Here is a 19,557-nt window from a genome sequence, read left to right on the forward strand (position 1 = left end):
CTCCAGGGTTCCCCGGGCCATCTCTTTAAGGTATATACTCTCTTGGTGATCTAATCCTCTTCCCCTGGACTTAGTTAAGACCTCTACAAAGATGGTACCTAAATCTGTACTTCTAGGCCTAATCTCTTATTTTTTTTTAATTTTTTTTTTCTAAACTCCAGGCTTACATCTCCAGCTTTGTGTTGGACATTACCCAAAAACCCTATTACCTCAAATTCAGCATGTCTAAAACTAAGCTTACCTGCTTCCTCATTAAACCTTTCCCAACTTTCTTATTCTATTTTTAAAAATTAAATTTGTTTACTTGGTTGCATTTTAAGTTACAAACTGTCTCCCTCCCCACCATGCGCTAGAGAAGGCTACCATTTGACACATTTGTAAGTGTATGTAAAACCATACTATGCATACTTCTATTGGTTCTTTCTCTGGAGGTGGATAGCATCTTCCTTCATAGGTCCTTTGTAGTTGGTTTGAGTATTTATAATACTCAGAATAACTTGGGTTGTTCACAATTATTCTTCAAACAATACTGCTGTTACTGTATATGTAATATTCTCTTGGTTCTGCTCATTGCACTTTTTATCATTTCATGCAAATCTTTCCATGTTTTACTAAAATTGTCTTTTAAAGCACAGTAGTATTCCATCACAATCACATACCACAACTTGTTTAGCCATTCGGGTCCCAGTTGGGCATCCCCTAAATTTCCAGATCTTTGCCACCCACTTATTCCTGCTGCACCACTGTCCTGCTAATTGCTTCAATTTAATAACCTTTGAATCATCTTTCACGCCCCTCCCTCAGTCCCCATTTCACTTCTCTGCCAACACATCCCAACAGTCCTGCCTTTATAACGTGTCTCAATTCCGTTCCCCTTTACACTCACCCTATTTTAGACCCTCATAACCTCTAGCCTGAACTAATACAGTAACCTTCCCATTGCTTTCCTTGCTTCTGTCTCTTTTCCAGTCTTCTCTTCCGTAAGGCTACCAAAATCAATAGGTCTGGTTGTGCCAGATGGTGGCACGTCAATCAGTCATTTCAGACTTTTGTGATCCCTTTTGGGATTTTCTCGGCAAAGATAGTGCAGTGGTTTGCCATTTTCTTCTCCAACTCATTTTATAGATGAGGAAACTGAGGCAAGCTAGACAACGAGTGTGTCTGAGTCCAGATTTGAACTCAGGAAGTTGGGAGTCTTCCTGATTCCAGGCCAAGTGCTCCATCTACTGTGCCACCTAGCTGCCCTGTGACCCATAGGTCTACCTTTTTTTTATAAAAATCAGGATGATCTACGTATGTGTCAAGACTGTCCTTGATGAAAATATGAGAAGCAGCAAGACTTTCAACCAACCAGCCAACTAATAGCATTTTGAATTCCAAGTGCCCCACTTGAATCATAAATCCTCGTCCCCTTAAAGGTACTTTTTATTTTAAGGACCACTTATCTGTTGAGCTGGAATGGCCATAGACACTTTAATGGGTATTTTAAACTATTTTGAAACTTGGGTCTTTGATCTTAATGGCTTTGAATCAGAAGATCATAGATTTAGAGCTGAAAGGGAATTTTGATTAGCCATCCAATTAAAACTCCCCCCTCCCCACCCTGGCCATTTTACAGAAGGGAAGAAAGTAACATTTATTAAACCTCTACTATGTGGCAGTCACTTTACAAATATCTCATCATTATCCCCATTTTACAGTTCATATTTAGTGAGGCTAGATTCGAATTCAGGTCTTCCTGACTGCAGGCCCAGAGCTCTATTCACTACACCATGTAGCAACCTCCATGGTTATCTAACATCTCCAAGGTCACATGGGTAGCAAATAGTAGAACCAGGATTTGAACCCAGTTCTGATTCCAAAGCCTGGGCTCTCCATTACCTCTGCTACATCTCCATGCAAATCCCAACCCATCCGTGACTTGCTTCTTCCACGTGCGTACGTCAATGCAGATGCAGCCTAGGGTATAATGGAGAAAGAACTAGAGTTAGAGACAGAAGACGGATTTGAATCTTTGCTGCCGAATCTGTGTGACTTCAGAAGCTCCGTGTGTTCTGGCCTGCAAAACAAAGCTGTTGGACTGAATGACCTTGAGAGTCCTTTCTAGCTCCGAATCTTACCTGCCCCAATGCACTAGAGGCCTTCCTCTGGTTCTTTCATCAGTTTGGGAACCTTCCGTGCCTTCACATCCTATGCAAAGAAATTAAGTATTCATTGTAAAATAAATTGGAATCCAACGATTAAATGTGAACAGAGTTATCTGATTCACAGAAGATGCTCAAGTGGGAATGACTGAACAACCTGGTGTGTGAATATAATGGAATACTGTCGTGCCAAGAGACACGGTGAGTCTGAAAAATTCAGGGAAGCTTGGGAAGCCATGTAAAAACAGAGACTGAGCAAAGTAGGCAGCCAGCAGGAAGATTTGCACACGGAAGAACTCTGATCAATTTGGTGACCAATCATGACTTGAGAGGATTGATGGTGAAACAAACCTCCTATAGGCAGGTGGTAAAAGACAGGCTCAGAAGGAGATGCATATTTGACAGGTCTCACATTGATTTGTTTGGACAGTTCTTTGTTACAAGTGAGGGGTTCTTTTATTAGTGGGGACGGGAAAGTGAGAGCAGTATAAAAAAATAGAATGTCAATAAACCTTTTTTTTTTTTTTTTAAAGAAAGAAACCAAAATTTTCCATGGAATTCCCAGAGAGTAATTTATCAAGAATCAACAGTCCTGGGGACCACTGCTCAAATCCATTCATATCTGAGTCTTGGCACGGCTATGCAAATCAGTGAAAGTAGTTTACAGGAGACACGGCGACTACCACAGAAAGTCTCAACTTCCTGCCCAGATGTGATTCCAGGCCCTCCTTCAGTATATAAACAATCAATCATGGTGAAAGAGGCCTGTTTCTACAACAGATATCAAGTTGCTGTGCACAGTCATGCCAAAAAAATAACCACAGACTCACAGATTTTCAGAATTAGAGCTCAGAGGCCTCCGAATCCAACCCAGACCTAAATCATATTCCTTATTCAGTTCCCCAAGTCCTCAAGAACATTTTGTTCTGTGAAGTTTGGATTCAGTCAAAGGGCTGAATTTGAGGACCTAGAGGGCCACATGTGGCCTTGAAGCTGGAGGTTCCCCACCCCTGGCTTAGCGTATCCCTGGTCTCCAGGAGAACATCCCCAGTTTCTTCATTCCCACACAGCATGATCTTGAGATCCTTCACTCTCCTATTACACATGTGCTTCCTAAAATGTGGCACTTAGAGCCAGATGCAATACTCTGCGTGCTCCGATGATGGCAGGGGTGTGTCAATGCAACCAACTTTTTAATTCTGAATTCTTATTGCAGCCAAAGATTGCATTAGCTCTCTTTATTGTCATATCACATATTGATGTGCATATTGAGACTTACAGTCCACTTAGACCCTCAGATTGTTTTCAGATGAGCTACCATAAGGGGAGACCTCATTTGAAGTCTTTAATCAAACTGAATGACCACTTGCCAGGCACATTGTAGAAAGGATTTTTTTTTCACTTCAAGACTAGATGATGTCTAAGATCCCTTCCAACTCTGAAATTCTGTGATTCTGTTGTCTTGTTGTGGCTCCCTCATTTTGTACTTGGGTGTCCTAGGGAGAAGTAACTAATTCATCTTAGAATTTGTGATAGAGAAGGAGAGGAAATCTGGGCATAGCCTGATAGACTTCCTAGATTTGGAGAGAGTTGTTTCCAAAGGATTCAGAAAAGATAGGTAGGAAACCATGACCTAAAATTCTACAAGAGGAAGCCAACCCAGGAGGAATGGTGAGTTCTCAGGAATGAAACTGAGAAACAATTCTAAGAAAAAAAGGAGAAGTGGTCTGGACAGAGATGTCAACTATGTGGCCCAGACCAAATTAAACTGTAAATGGGAAATAGCTAACAAAATAAAAATATAATGAAACACAGAAAATACTACATTTTAAACCTAAGCCAACACATTGCCCATAAAGACACATGGGGTTTAGTGACCCCCTTTCCTATTTGAGTTTGACACCATGAGAGACCCACGTGGGTGCAGAGAGAACTTACCAACTAACTTAGATTTTTAAAAGACATGTACAAAAGATAACTGTTGCCAATGCCAAGTCCAGAGTGATTAGAAAATGTCAGAATCTATGGATGCTTTAGATAAAGTTGTTCAGGAAAGAAAAGATACTCTGAGACTTCTTCAGACAGATCAAGAAAAGTCAAGACCAAGTACCTACAGAAAATAGACATTGGGATGAATTATCTGGCACAAGTATAAGCATGGCCAATACCTTAGCACCTAAACAAAAGATACCACGAAAAGAAGATCCTTGCACGCACTGCCTCAGGTGGAACAGTTCATCTGACTTAAGGCTCAAAAAGTACTTACTTGGGAAAGTACAGAAGAAAAACATTTAGAAAGGAGGAAGAAAATTTTCAAAGTTTCCACACATCTGCTAAAGCCCCAAACTGAGGTTTCGCCAAGCATACAGTAAACTCTTTTTCTTATCCTAGTTCTATCTCACCCTAGTAAAGTTAGTCTTTTTTTTTAACTTAAATTATAATTTGTAACGTGGGGAAAAAAATTACACATTTATTTTCACTAACCTCCAACTGACATTTTAGCATTTCCTTCAATTATTTAAAAACATTCTGAGAAGAGGTCCAAAGATTTTGCCAGACTGGCTAAGGGGTCTATGACACCAAAAAATAAAAACAAAAAGATTAAGAACAACTGTACTAGACGTATCATCATCCCCGTTTGGTAGATGTGTAAGTTGGGGTTCAAAGAATTTAGTGTTCACACGACTAGTGAGTGCGAGGAGAAGGAGGCGAATCCAGGGCTTCCTGTTCTTCCCAGCCAGGATGCCCTTTCCCTCTGGTTCCCAACTCTGTCATGTTTTTCTCCTTGTCCACCTCCGCAGGGTGCTGAGTTCTCTCCAATTTCTTACCATCTTTTTTCCTTTCTTTCCTCCTGATGATATTCTCCATAGAGCACTGAACTTGGAATCAGGAAGACCTAGGCTTGAGTCTTACCTCAGACACTAGCTGTGCGTCCGCCGGCGAGACATAAAGCTCTTTGAGCTCTATGAGCTTCATGAGCATCTGGACAATAATTAATATTAATCATAATAGCTAACATATAGCACTTTCTATGTGACAGGCACGAAGCAAACTAAGTAAGTTTACTTAGGATCATCTCATTCAATCCTCACAACAACCTTGGGAAGTAGGTGCTGTTATTGGCCCCATTTTACGGAGGAGGAAACTGAGGCAAACAAGTGACTTGCCCAGGGTCTCGCAGCTGGTAAGTGTCTGAGGCTGGATTTGAACTCAGGTCTTCCTGAGGCTAATAATATTTATTATAACCAACCAACCAATCAATCAATCAGAAAGTACTTATTAAGTGCTTACTATGTTCCAGACACTAAGCTAAGGGCTGGGGATACTAAATAAAAGCAAAAATAATCCCCTCCATCCGAGCTTTCATTCTAATAGGGGAGACAATAAATACACAAAGGTGCCGAGTGTGGACGGCGATCTTAGTGGTGAAGGTCCTAATAGCTGTGCTTACCTCATGGATGGGACGAGACCCAAACTCATGCAGGTCAAGGACTCTGAAAATCTTTAAGAGTTATAGAAACACCCAGTCATCAGTCTCCGTTACCCTAGAGAACAGGGGCTTCCCCAAGCTTTTTTGGACAATTGACCATGAGGTTATCAGTTATCCCTGAGGTGGAACATGCCTGTCATAGAACTGGAGCAGGAAAGTGCCTCATACATTATTAGGTTGTTTCTTCAAGCAGAAAAAAAAAGTGCATCCTCTGTAGGGCCCTGCCACAGTTCTCTGTATGCCAGTAATTTTGGGATCTCTAGGGAAGTTCACAGTAATGGGATGTTGGGCAGCTAGGTAGTATAGTTGATGGAGTGCCAAGCCTGGAATAAGGAGGACCTGGGTTCAAATCCAACTTCAGACACTAGCGGTATGGCCCTGGGCAAGACACTTTACCCTGTTTGCCTCAGTTTCCTCATCTGTAAAATGAGCTGGAGAAGGAAATGGCAAAGCGCTCCAGTATCTCTGCCAAGAAAACCCCAAATGGGATCACGAAGAGTCAGACACGACTGAACAACATCAAAGGGGATTGTCAGATCATAGATTGCAGATTGGAAGCCCGAGTGTGCTGGTAAATGTATAACAATCCAGATCTCGGGTGTATATACAGGAAGGTATATACAAATGCCTTTAAGTTTAATTCGTAGTTATATTTTCTTAAGTCCAGATCATCAATCATCAGGTGAGTGACAGAGGATAGAGTCCAGGGCCTGGAGTCAGGAAGACTTGAATTCAAATCTGTCCTGAGACACTTCCTAGCTGTGTCACCGAGGCCAAGTTACTTAACCTCTGCCTCGTTCTCTTCAGCTATAAGATGGACATAAAAATAGCACCAGGGTTATTGGAATGGGGGGAAAATCAAATGAGATAATATTTTAAGGTGCTTTCCTGGTACATAACAGATACTTAATAAATGCTTATTCCCTTCCCCTCATTACCCCAAACAATAAATCAAACCTTAATCTGTAGCGTTTTTCTTGGTGGTTTCTGGGGCTTGACATGATCACACTGAAAATCTGAACAGACCTAGGAGGTCATCTAGTCCAGTCCCCTTATCTTTTATAGAAGAACAAACCAAGGGCCCAAAGGGGAACTTGACTTGTCCAAGGCTACAAAGATGACCGGAGCTAGGATTTGATCTCTGTGTGACCTTGGGCAAGTCACCCTCCCTGGGCTTCAGTTTCATCATCTGCAAAATGAAGCTGGTGGATGGGATGACCCCCAAGGACCCTCTGAGCCTAAGCCCAGCTTTACCCTTCCCTACCTGTCTCTGATTCCCCCTCATCCCACCAGAACACTTCCTTAGAACATAAGTTACAAAAATGTCCCCCCTTTCCTGGGGAGCATGCTTTCCTGTCTGCATGTTCTTGGGTGAGTCTCTTCTGTGGGGCTCACTTTCCTCCCCTATAAGATGAAGGTGTTGGAGCAGATGACCCCCAACCAGCTCTAAACTCGGGGTCCTTTTAACCGCTGGACATTTGCTAAGCAAGCAAAAGGAAGCTAATTTGAATCGTAGTTTATTCCTAATTAATCTCCTGGTGTCTGTAACTTCACAACCTGCTTGGGACCATGAACAATTAGTAAGTTATTAACCAATTCCTCTGGAATTCCTCCCCACACATAAAAGAGTCTAGGAGAGAGGGTCCCTTCCACTCACAGGCCCTCTAGCAAAATTCTACGAGTTACATTCCAAATACTTACTTCGATGCTTGAAGGATCCTTGGTTTCATGAGGTGGAGGTGGGGATAGGGGAGGGGGTTTCCCTCTTTCCCCTTGAAAATCACTTCCCCTCAGTGTCTCAGCGGACAATCTTTATAAGTTGCTGTGTCCATAAAAACAAAACAGATCCAAACAAATTCCTCCCCAGGTGATCAAGTCTCCAATGACGAACTTTGGCCAGGTTCTCAGAGAGTGAACCATTGCCAGGTCCTCATTCCTTGAAGCCCTGGCACCTTGTATAGATAGATGGGTAAGAGCTGCTGAATCTTGGGCTCCTCTGGCAGAGCCTCTGAGATCTGGGGTCTCCTCCCCTCCCCACAATGAGCCGAGGACTCCAGGCTCTATCCCACTTTCTTATTTGTTTGGCTCCTTCTTGAGTTACCAAGTCTACAAAACGCGTCAAGGAGCTAGAGTGCCCTGGAAACCAAAAATCAACTTCGGTTTGGCTTTCTGGTCTAGATACTATCGCAGCTTGTAGCAACACCTGGTGGCCAAAAGAATCCTAGTCTTTAAGAAAAAATAGTATAAGAGGTCTGAGAAAAGTACCAGGGCATCAGAGTTGGCCCCTGAGTCTAGGTGGAGGAATGTGTGTCTATGCATGTTGGGGAGTGGGAGAGGGAAGTTGCCTTATGGCTCTCTGCCCACTCCCCATACGAACTCCTTGCTTTTTAAAAACTCCTGCCCTTTTCCTCTTTGTCCAATTAGGCTCCCAGAGCTTGTGAGAGATTGGCCCTGGCTCTTCAAGCAATTCAGAGGAGAGGAGATGGGGGCAGTCAATACTTCTGTGGTCAGAGAAGGTCAGAGCATCCCATTAACCCCCAGGGACCTGGCGATGGGAGGGGGGAACAGTAAACATACTTCTGGAAAATCCAGCCAGAGTAGTAACCTCCAGGCCCAACCGTAAATAACGTTTTATGTAAACGCTCTGTGAACAGGCTCATGACGGCATTTCCCTTTCAACAAAGGTGAGAAATCATACTCTGTTCTTTTGTGGTTCCTCCCATTCAGAGATGCCAAGACTCACCACAAATACTAAAGTATTCTTCCCACAAGGCTCAGCCCTCCCCAGGGTCATGAGCAGTATGTGAATTTGTGGGTAGAAATTCCGGAGAAAGACTAGGATTCCAGTGGAAAGATTTGCCTCAGCGAAGCTCAGTCCTTTGCTGGCCTGAGTTCTGGGGGATAAGGAGAAGGATAAGACTTAGTCCCTGCCCTCAGGAGCTCTCAGTTTTGTTGGGGAGCTAGAACAAACTCACATATATTCATTAAAAATGAATGCATTTCCTTAATTTCCTTATAGATAGTGAGATCATCCAGAGATTCCTCCTTAGATTGTGAGCTTCTTGAGGGCAGGGACTGTCTTTTGTCTCCCCAGTACTTGCCACAGTGACTAGTACATAGTAGGGGCTTGATAAATGTTTATTGACTGACTAACTGTCTTTGTGGATAACATTGTTCTGGTTGCATCAAGCCATAGAGCTTTCTAAACGAGGTAAAAATAAAATCACTCAAACCAATCATCCACACAGGAAAAACCAAGTGGATAAAGAATAATTTTCATCCAGGCTGGGTCATGCTGTTGGATGATCAGTCCAGAGACCTTGTCCATTGGCTAAGTGGCTTGGTGGATAGGCTTCAGGACTTGGAGTAGGGAAAACCTGACTTTGAACCTGACCCATATACCAATACTAGCTGTGCAATATAGGGTGAGTCACTTAACTTCTTTCAGGCTCACTTTCCTCATCTGTAAAATGAGAATATTAAGAGTACCTCCCTCCTGGAGTTGTTATGAAGACCACATGAGGTATATGTAAAGTGTTTTCAAACCTCAAAATGATAGATAAATGGTAATTATTATTAGTTGTTATTATAATCATATATCTTGAATAGACCCTGCAAGGAGAGAATGAGCAGAACCCAGAGCTAAACAGGAAGAAAGAGGTTGAATTACCCCTTTGGGAAATTGTTTAGGGGTTTTAATGACCCCATGTTTCTCCTTGAAACAGAGGTTCACCTTTAAAAGCACCCAAACAAAAACTTTTGTTTTTTTAATGAACAAAAATAAATTTTCTGTCCCTTCTTCTACCTCTCCCAGCCCCACACACTTAAAAAAGAAAAGGCGAAACCCTTGTAACAAATATGCGTTGTGACACAGAACAAATTCCTGCATTGGCCTTGTCCAAAAATTACATGTCTGCAGATGGAGAAGGGTGTCGTGGTGAGGCCCAAGGGGAGGACCCCAGGAGGGGGTAGGGCCCCAGAACTGGGACAAAGCAAATGCAGAATGAATGTGGTTGGCTCACTGGGGCTTGATGTAGGGAACTGGGAACCCAGCCCAGAACTCATTCATCCCTCTGGTCCTGGGTCACCTCCACCGCCACTGGAAGATGAGACAGACCCAGAGGACAGTTTGAGGCCACCCTTTTCCTTTGCCACTCAATGGTTAAAATTTGAGGCTCAATACTTGTATATTTTCTATTAACTTATTTGTGTACATAGGATCATGTTTCTCTCTGCAGAATGTAAGCTCCTTGAGGAGAGGGGCTGTTTTATTTTTGTCTGTAATCAGTTTTTGCTTCTAGTACAGTGCCTGGAATAGGCCTAGGTCTTTAATATATGCTTAATCAATTATCATAATAGCTAGCATTCATATAATGCATTATGACCAGTCAGGCCCCTTAGACATGTTGTCTTATTCGATAATGGGTGCCATTATGATCTCCATTCTACAGATGAGGAAATCCAGACTGATTCACATGAAGTGACTTACCCCAGGTCACACAGTTAGTGATAATCTAATGACAATAATGAATATAACTACAACAAAGAAGCACTTTACCTGTGTCATCGCATTTGACCCACAGGAGATTCCGGTAATGTAGATGCTTGCCCTATTTCATTTTTACAGATCAAGAAATGGAGGCTTCCAGGAATAAATGGTCAGCCAGTTCCTAAGTGTTAGCATCTTGCAGCTTTCTATCCACTGTTCCACACTGTCTTTCAAACCAGGGCAAGAGTCATGAGATGAGAAATCTTGGAGTCAAGGTGGGATCTGTGACAGGTGAGTGGAAAGGGGTTCCCGCATTGAGGAAATCATAGCTCATTTGTAAGTATCCAAGTGAGGAACTCTTTTCTGGATAGGGATTGCCCAGATGAAGCTGATCAAAACTGGATTTTAGGAAGATTAGCGTGACTGCAGGTGTCCTGGGTATAATGGAGAGGGGAGAGGCAGGAAGCAGAGAGGCAATCAGGAGGCCATTCCAATGGTCTGGGTGAGATAAAGGTGAGAAAGGCCTGAACTAGAAGAGGGGCAGCAGGAACGAAGAGGAAGGGATGGATATGAGGGGGAGGAGGAAGGGAGAATCAGGAGGGTCTAGTGACTGACTGAATATGCCCTCCCAAAGAGGGGAAGGGCCGTCCTTAACTCAAGTGGGATGGATGAGGCTTTAGCTCCCAGAAAGGTAGACCCCATTCCAGTCCAGCAATGTCCACGGCTAAAAGTCTGTCCTTGTGACATTGATTCAGACCAGATATTAGGGTCATAAAATGCCAGAGCTGGAGGATTCATTTCATCAAAATGCCTTCATTTTACAGACGGGATACAGCTCCAAAAAGGGGAAAGACTTTGGCCTTGGGTCACAACCAGTAACAGAGCTGTGGTTCTGTTTTCTGACTCCCATTTAAATGCTTCCTCTCCCCTCTAACTCTTCTTAAAGGTTTTGACATTATCTGGTGCTCTGCTTTCCCTGGCTCAGTGGAATATAAGCTCCTTGAGGGCAGAGACTGTTTTTTTGCCTGTGTATTCCCAGCTGTCCCAATTCCCTCTGTCTCTTCACCCGCTGTCCCCCATGCCCAGAACTCCCTCTCTCTGATTCCTATTTTCCTTCTGTAATATCAAGCACCCTGGCACACCCAGGATGGCCTGCTAGCGTAGGTTCTCTGATCTGCTTTTCTAGGAAAGACTGCTCAAAAAGGAGTTAACGATCCTACTTTTAATTACATTCACTTGTTCAGGGGAAAAGTCAGCACCCTGAACATCAGAGAAAATACAAGCAGAGAAATTAGCATAAAGACCAACAGACAGGGCTCTAACCTCCTGATCAAAGCAATATTGATACACTTTACATACACCACTGGATCAAGAGAGCCTTTACATCTAAGCTGTAGGGGAGCTCTGAACATATAGCTACTTAGAGTCTCGACCAGGAAATCAAAAGATCCTTTTCGTAGCAAACCCCCAAAGCAAAATACCAACTCAGGGTATATATACACTTCTCAGAGCCAGAAGGCATCACAACCCTGGTGACTCAGTGCCTAATCAACTTAATATCAAAAGGTGTGAAAGCCTTCTTACAAGCAAGCCTCCCCTAAGCAACTTTCCCTTAATGGGCTCCGTAGGGAAAGATCTTCATATCCCATTAACATTACACCTTCAAGCCTCAGCTCGAACCCCATCTTCTTTTTTTCCTTCCACTTCATGGTGTTTTATTTTTTCCAATTACATGTAAGGACAGTTTTCAACATTCACTTTTATAAGATTTTGAGTTTCCAATATTTTTCCCTCTCCCTCCCCCTTCCCCAAGATGGCAAGCAATCTGATATAGGCTGTACTGAACAATCATATTAAACATATTTCCACATTAGTCATGTTGTGAAAGAAGGATCAGAACAAAAAGGAAAAACCACAAGAAAGAAAAAAAAAGAGAAAATAGTATGCTTTGATCTACATTCAGACTCCATAGTTCTTAGTCTGGATGTGCCATCCCATCTTCTACAACGGGTCTTTCCCTCCCTCCCACAGCCAGTGCCTTCCCCTCTGAGATTCCCTTCCATTTAAACAGTATATATTTTGTATGTATGTATATGTACATATATGTTTTTGCATGCTCTCTCCCCCATTAGACTGTGAGCTCCTTGTAATCAGGGACTGTATTTTTGTCTTTCTTTGTATCCTTAACGCTTAGCACAGTGCCTGACACTTAATAGAGATCCAATAAATGCTTGTTAAATTGAATGGAATGAATCGACAGGAGTAAAGGAAATTAAATGATAATAATAATAACTCACATTTCTATAGCACTTTCTTTGTAAACTTAGGAAGTGGGTAGCTTGCTTCTGATTTTCCTCTGGACCTGTGATTTGAGTAATAGACAGGATTTCTTCACTGGGTAGTAGAAGCATTCTTATCTTCACTTTTGGGAGGAAGAAACTGAGCATCAGAGAAATTAAGTGACTTTGTCATGAGGTCACATAGCTGTCGGAGTCAAGAATGAAACTCAAATCTCCTGACTTGGAGGCTAATGCTCTTTCCACCACATTATATAGGAAGTATTGACTGTAAGAGAGTAAAGAAGCCTCTTGGGGCCTTTAGTGGTCCCAAACTTCTTGAAACAAAGGCTCATCTTTTTATTTTTAAAAACTTTTTTTTTCAATAATCAACATTTATTTTTTTCTCTCTCTGCCAAATTGGAAATGAAACAACAAACCCTTGTAACAAATATACATAAGCAAGCAAAACAAATTCCAGTATTAGCCATATCTAGGAATGTACATGCAGAAATTAAAAAAAAAAATGAATGTACATACAGGTCCAGCTGTTAGAATGTCAGATGAATTGGGGCTCAGCAGCATCCGAAAGGTTCTGATTGGCTGGCTTCCACTGGGTCTGTTCATTAAGTAACGCAGCCCCACTGTGGGATTTTTCCTGGTGTGACTTATGCATGTGTCACACCTCCCCTGGCAAGGCTGGACAAATAGTCTCCAAGGTGGCACATGATGCTAAAGATCCTGGGAATTGTATTTCTTCCAAGCAAGAGAAGAGAGGACGCTTATTGAAGAATCAGGACTGGAGGGTGGACATTCTGGGACAGAAAGTTTAAAAACACTCTGGAGACAGAGAAAAGAATTGGAGATAGATTGTGGCAGTGCCAATCAATCAATAAATATTTATTGAGTGCCTACGATGTGCTGGGCACTGTATTAAGAGAAGGCACGGTGCTAAAGGGAGCATAGACACATGGAAGTCTCTTCTTAGAAACCTCTTAGCCATTTTTTTTTCCCCTTGGCTCAAGCCTGACTTAATAGGATAATCCATCAGAGAATGACTGAATTCTGGCTTCTTGGGGAAATCACAGAAAGGAAGGTGAATCTCCTCCACTCTCAGTTTCTCTTAGTTGTGTTTTTGGGGGAAGCAGTGGGTGACAAGGGTTAATCGCTGTAGTCTGCTTTGATATTCAAACAGTTCGCCCATTAATTGTTCACTTTTTCTAATAATGAAAATAAGATTGATAGATAAGATATTTCGTGGCATCCCGACTTTGTGTTTTGCCTTAGGAAGTGTGAGAGGAAAAGAAACCCCTGGATATTTGATTTTACTAAATTCAGCCGGATGGGAAATCACCATCAAGGCTTGGCAATTCAGATTGCCTGGGAGCTCAAAACATCAGAAGAATTCTATTAGCAGTTTGCATTTTAAAGTTTTTGAGCTTTTCAGAGAAAGTAAGCCAAGTGGAACTGTGACCCCCTCGAAAAACCCCCACACGCTAATCCCATCACCTCCAAACTGGGACTTGTGCCTGAGGCCTTAAGAGTAGAGAGAAGGGGAAGAGGGTGGGGGTAGGTAGAGACCTTTAGAAGATTATGGCCTGAGCCTGTCCCAGTGACCCCTGCTTCGCAGCTAGGGACTAGAGTCTGGAAGAGCCGAGTTAATATCCAGCCTCAGGCACTTGCTAGTTGTGTGACCCTGGGCAAGTCACTTAACCACTTAAATAACTTAATCTGCCTCAGTTTCCTTATCTGTAAAATGGGGATAATAATAGCTAGCCTCTACCTCCCAAGATTGTTGTGAGGATTAAATGTGATAACAGTAAAATGTTTAGCAGCACATAGTAGACACTGTAGTTAGATATTATTTATTTGATGTCTGTGTGTGGGAGCTCCTATAGCATTCAAGTCCCAAGAACTTGGGGAAGATTCTCCGTGGTCCCTCAGCTTTCTCATCCTCAAGAAAACTCCAACAGCACAAGTAAATTTTCTTGTGAAATCTTTCTCAATGCAAGCAAGGGCACTTCTTCATTTCACGACACTCACCCAAGGTGGATGTTTTTTCCATGTTACTCATGCAAATGCTTCATGCCTCACTACCCCCCAGGTTTCATTCTGGGTCTACCCACACATCTGCACATTCAGGGGGGTGCACAAGAGGCTTCCCCCTATAGACCACTGCCCTGGAGGAGTCTATTTCAGTAGTCTGGGAGTTTCCTCTGCAGCTTTGGACTTTTGGAGACTTTGACGTCGGACTCTGTTGAGGCCTGGGACATTCTCTTTTTATTTTTGTCTTAAAATATTTTACTGATGCTCTTTAAAAAAAATCTTCATCATCTCCCAATGATTTTCCCCCTCTCAATGGTCCCCACCTTGTAACAGATAAATACAATCAAGCAAAACAAATGAGCACATTAGTCATGTCTGAAATGTGCACTCCATTGCCCCACAACCACCACTAAGGGGAGAAATTATTTTGGAGAAGGGTCCCACCTTCCTCATCATCACCAAGGCCAACTTTTACTATCTTCTACCATCTCTTTACTATCTAACTACCACAAATGTGTAGATAGGTTCAATAGCCCTGGGGGTGGCAGCACCCTCCTTCTGCCCCCTTGCCCAACCCCATCACTCCACGGTACCTGCTGCTAGCCCAGCCCTTACAACCATTATCTGGGGAGACAGCACCTGTGGAGAAGGAGTCGGCCATCCCCACTAACTGCTTCTCCTAGGAAAGGCAAGCCAACCTAGTTAGGGCATCAAGGCAGCCTGAAGGAGAGAGAGACAGGAGGCAATGTGAGTCAGGCAGGTCGCATCATGAACACCATCCCAATGGCTGCCATCTTTCCTCACATCCTGATGGACTCTAAGCCCAAGGGCCTTAGGAATAACAGTATTTCCAGCCCAGTATCAGATGGTTTAATATCAGAAGCTTATATAACTTAAAACAACTCAACAACAACAAAAAACAAATGCTACTATTCAATTCATTCCTCACCTCTCTGCCAAGAGGAGGGAGACATATTTCACTATCAGTCTTCTGTTGTTAAAATTGGTCAGTGTGTTGATCAAAGTTCTAAAGTCTCTTAGTGGAATTTAAAAAAATTTAATAGTATTTTATTTTTTCCAATTACATGTAAAGAATTTTCAACATTCATTTTTTGAAAGATTTTGAGTTCCAAATTCCATACCCCCCTCCCTCCCTTCCCACCTCCCCAAGATGGCAAGCAATCGGATATAGGTTATACATGTGCAATCATGTAAAACATATTTCTACATTAGTCATTTCAACATCATTTTATATTTTTGCGGGTCTTATAAAATAATTCTCCTCATTCTCCTCCTCTATTGTCATTTCTTATGGTGCAGTAACACCCTTGGACACTTTCTACCCTCCCAGTTGACCTGGAGCTCAAGGAAGGGCATGTGGAACTATGGGAGCCGGTCACTGGGCAGTGTGCTGCCTTGCCCTTGGGTCAAACTTCCCCCACTCTAATTTGCCTTATATTGGTCTGTCTTCCATGAGTCTTAACCTCCCCTGAAAGAGGGAGGTCTGGTGAATCCAGAAGAGCCCCGGATTTGGGGTTGGGAGCCCTGGTCTTCTGGTCTTGGTTCTACCCCTCATTAGTTGGGTGGCCTTGGATAAATCTCTTCACCATTCAGAGTCCCAGTTTCCTCCTCTGTAAAATGAAGATGACAGTACCTTGTCCAGACATATATGCTAACGCAGTCCTGATCCTGAATTCCTGCTTCTTGGGTGTTTGGTGAGATTGTTGTCCGCTCTGGAAGCCCAACCATGGCTGAAATGGACAAGGACCCACTTGTGAAATAAGATTGAAGCTGGGCATGGGGATGGGGTGGGAGAGGAGTGAGGAAGAACAATGAATCTCATTTGAAGGAAGATCCTCTGGTGATCCTTTTTGTGAGCTGGTCTCATTTCTGCCTTTCAGAACCCCTAATCTTCCTTCAAGGCTAAACTCAGGTTGTCACCACCTCCATGGAGTCCTCCCTGATCTCCATGTATGTTCTCCCTGCTCAGATTGTCTCAGGGCGCTTTGTGTCATCTCTCCCTCGCCCTGTTTACCCCCTCTCTTTTATTATCTCCGCACATATTTAGACACCTGCCCCCGCAAAAAAAGGGCAGGAAGTGTTTCGTATTTGTTTTTGTACCTTAGGAACTAGCATGGTGCTTGGCACATAGTAAATACTGAATAAATGCTTGTTGAGTTAAATTAATGGGAATGCTTGGGATTCTCAGAATGCAAAGGGAGGAGACCTTGAAATCACAGAGGTTGAGCTAGAAGGGGCCTCAGAGAGAAGGCCTTCTAGTCCAACCCCTCCATTTTACAGATGAAGAAACTGAGGCCCAGGGCTTACATATAGTCACACAAGCTTTAGGAGTTGAATTTGGACTCAGGTCTTCTGACTGTAGAACTTGGTCCCTACAGGTCAACTTACAAATGCCCAAGGCTAGGTCTAGTTGAATGAGACTGATCATCAATCAACAAATATTTACCAAGCACCTACTGTGTGCCTGATACTGAGCTAGGTGCTGGGGTACCAGTACAGAGAACAAACAAATTCCTATATGCAATGAGCCTACATTCTAATGGTGGAGACCAACGAGAACATGTACAAATATATTGGATGAATATAAATGAAGACAAAATAGTGAAGGGAATTTTAGAGGAAGGGTACCGGCAGTTAGAGGGATCAGAAAAGACTCCATTAAGAAGATAGTGCTTGAAAAAGCTGCATCCGAAAGACACAGAGGGACTCTGTGAGGCAGAGGGAGGGAACTAGGGCATTCCGGGCGTGTGCGCCTGTCAGAGCAAATGCACAGAGGTAGGAAATGAAGCATCACGTGTGAGGAATAGAGAGGATCACAGAAGAAGTGCTCAGAGAAGAAAATGAATGTATTTGCCCAAGGTGAAAAGCTACTATTAGATTTGGAATGAATGAAACTAACTGAGAAAACCATGAAGTTTCATCCACCCACGCTGTGGTTTTTACAGACTTTGTACTCTTCCTCTTTCTGCTCCTTTTTTCTGCTGTGGTATTAGTTAGTCCCAGGGTGTGCTGAGGAAATGAATGGGTCATGGGGGGGGGGAGGGGAAGGGGGGAAGGGAGAGAGAGAGAGAGAGAGAGACAGACAGACAGACACAGAGAGACAGAGACAGAGACAGGGAGACAGACAGACAGACACAGAGAGAGAGAGAGAAAAAGAGGAGAGAAAAGAGCTGCAGAGAAAGGGAGCGACAGAGAGAGAGGAGACAGAGAAGATAATTTTGTTAGGGGGAGGCAGCAGCATCTGGGAAGATCAGAAAAGGCTTTTGGCACAAAAGTTGCACCTGAATTGAGCTTTGCAAGACACTAGAGATTCTAGAAGGTGGAGGTAAGGAGGGAGAATGGGGCAGCTAGGTGGTGCAGTGGATAGAGTGTCAGGAAGACCTGAGTTCAAATATGACCTCAGACACGTAATAGCTGTGTGACCCTGGGCAAGTCACTTAACTTCTGTTAACCTTTATCTACTGGAGAAGGAAATGTCAAACCATTCCAGAATCTTTGCCAAGAAACCCCCATGGAGAGTATTGGCATTTTATTGTTTACAGGGTGACAAAGAGTCAGACACAACTGAACAACAGCTATTACTCTCCTATCTCATGGGTGCTATCCACTGAACCACATAGCTGCCTAAAATAGGACTAAAAGTCTCATATGGTAGGAGAGCCGGTCTGGGAGTCCGGAGATCTGGTCTGAATCCCAATTCTGACTCGTGCTGGCTATGTGACCATGTGGCTTAATTCCTTTCCGCCTCAGCTTCCTTATTTGTATACATGGGGATAATCACATTTACACCAACCATGGCTTTTGTGGAGAAAGAGTTTTTAGAAATAGGCTGCCTGCCTATAACACTGTCAGGCCTAAAACACCGTAGAAACGTGAACTATATTGATTGATCCCAAGTGGAAGGCAGAAGTAGAATCCAATTAAGGGGAGAGGGAACACTGAGTATCAGGGAAGGATTCCTGAAGAGTTGTGAGGATCAAAAGAGATAGTGTACAAAAAACCTAAACCAGGAGTGGGGGAACCTGTGGCCTTGAGGCCACAAGTGGCCCTCTAGGTCCTCAAGTGTGGCCCTTTGACTGAATCCAAACTTCACAAACAGTCAAAGGGCTGCACATAATAACTTCAAAGAATGTATGTTAGCACCTAGATCGATTATGTTGGGTGGAATGGAGAAGGAGACCGAGAGTTGGAGATTAATTGACGCATCTGTCAGCTTGGAGTAGATTGTTACATTTTCAGTATGAGAAAATCAGGGTTTGATTTATTGTTTTTTTGATCATCTAGACTTAAGAAAGCAATGGAGAAATATTATCAATGCAAATTAAACTAAAAAAATGTGTCCAATGTAGTTTTCATTTTGGAGAATTAGTTGTTAAACATTTACCAGCACATCCTTGCTGGTTAAGCTCTCCAATACTGGCCTGGGGCCATACCGGGTAGAGAGACAAATGAGAAACTGTGTGGAGACCAGCAAGTAGTGGGTAACAGATATGATCAGGAACGGTTTTCCGGCAAAGAGGCCAAGGCTGCCAGGACTGAAGATTTCAACTCTCTTATTCTAGCTGCAAAGAGAAATCTTGCATATGCCTCCAGCAGTGGGGTGGTGGTGGAGAAATTCATTTCCCAAACTACTTTGGGGGAATGGGGATTAGTTTATACTCATTTGGGAACACGGGTTGTTGTTATGTTTTATTATTCGTATTAGTCCCCATGAAATACTCCAGTATTTTGGTGCTGTTCCTTGCCAGGGTCTGATAGCAATTTCAGCAACTGAATATTTTTTTTTTAAATTTTACTTTTAGTTCCAAATTCTGTCCCTCCCTCCAGTCCCTCCTCTACCCATTGAGAAGGGAAACAATACCTGAAATTATACATGAAACAATATTTATACCCAAATGAAGTCAGTCTTTTAAATTGAGTGGGAGCAAAAGTGAACAAAAGAGATAAAATGCTATTGAAAATGCCTCAAGATTTGAACTTGACTCTGAAGGTCTAGAACCATTGAAACTTGGGCTACAGGGTTGGGTTTTTTTTGTTTGCTTAATTAAAACAAACAAAAGAACAAAAGAGACTTTAGTGAAAATGAAAATG

Source organism: Trichosurus vulpecula, chromosome 6 (genome assembly GCF_011100635.1).
Source record: "Trichosurus vulpecula isolate mTriVul1 chromosome 6, mTriVul1.pri, whole genome shotgun sequence".
Lineage (NCBI taxonomy): Eukaryota > Metazoa > Chordata > Mammalia > Diprotodontia > Phalangeridae > Trichosurus > Trichosurus vulpecula.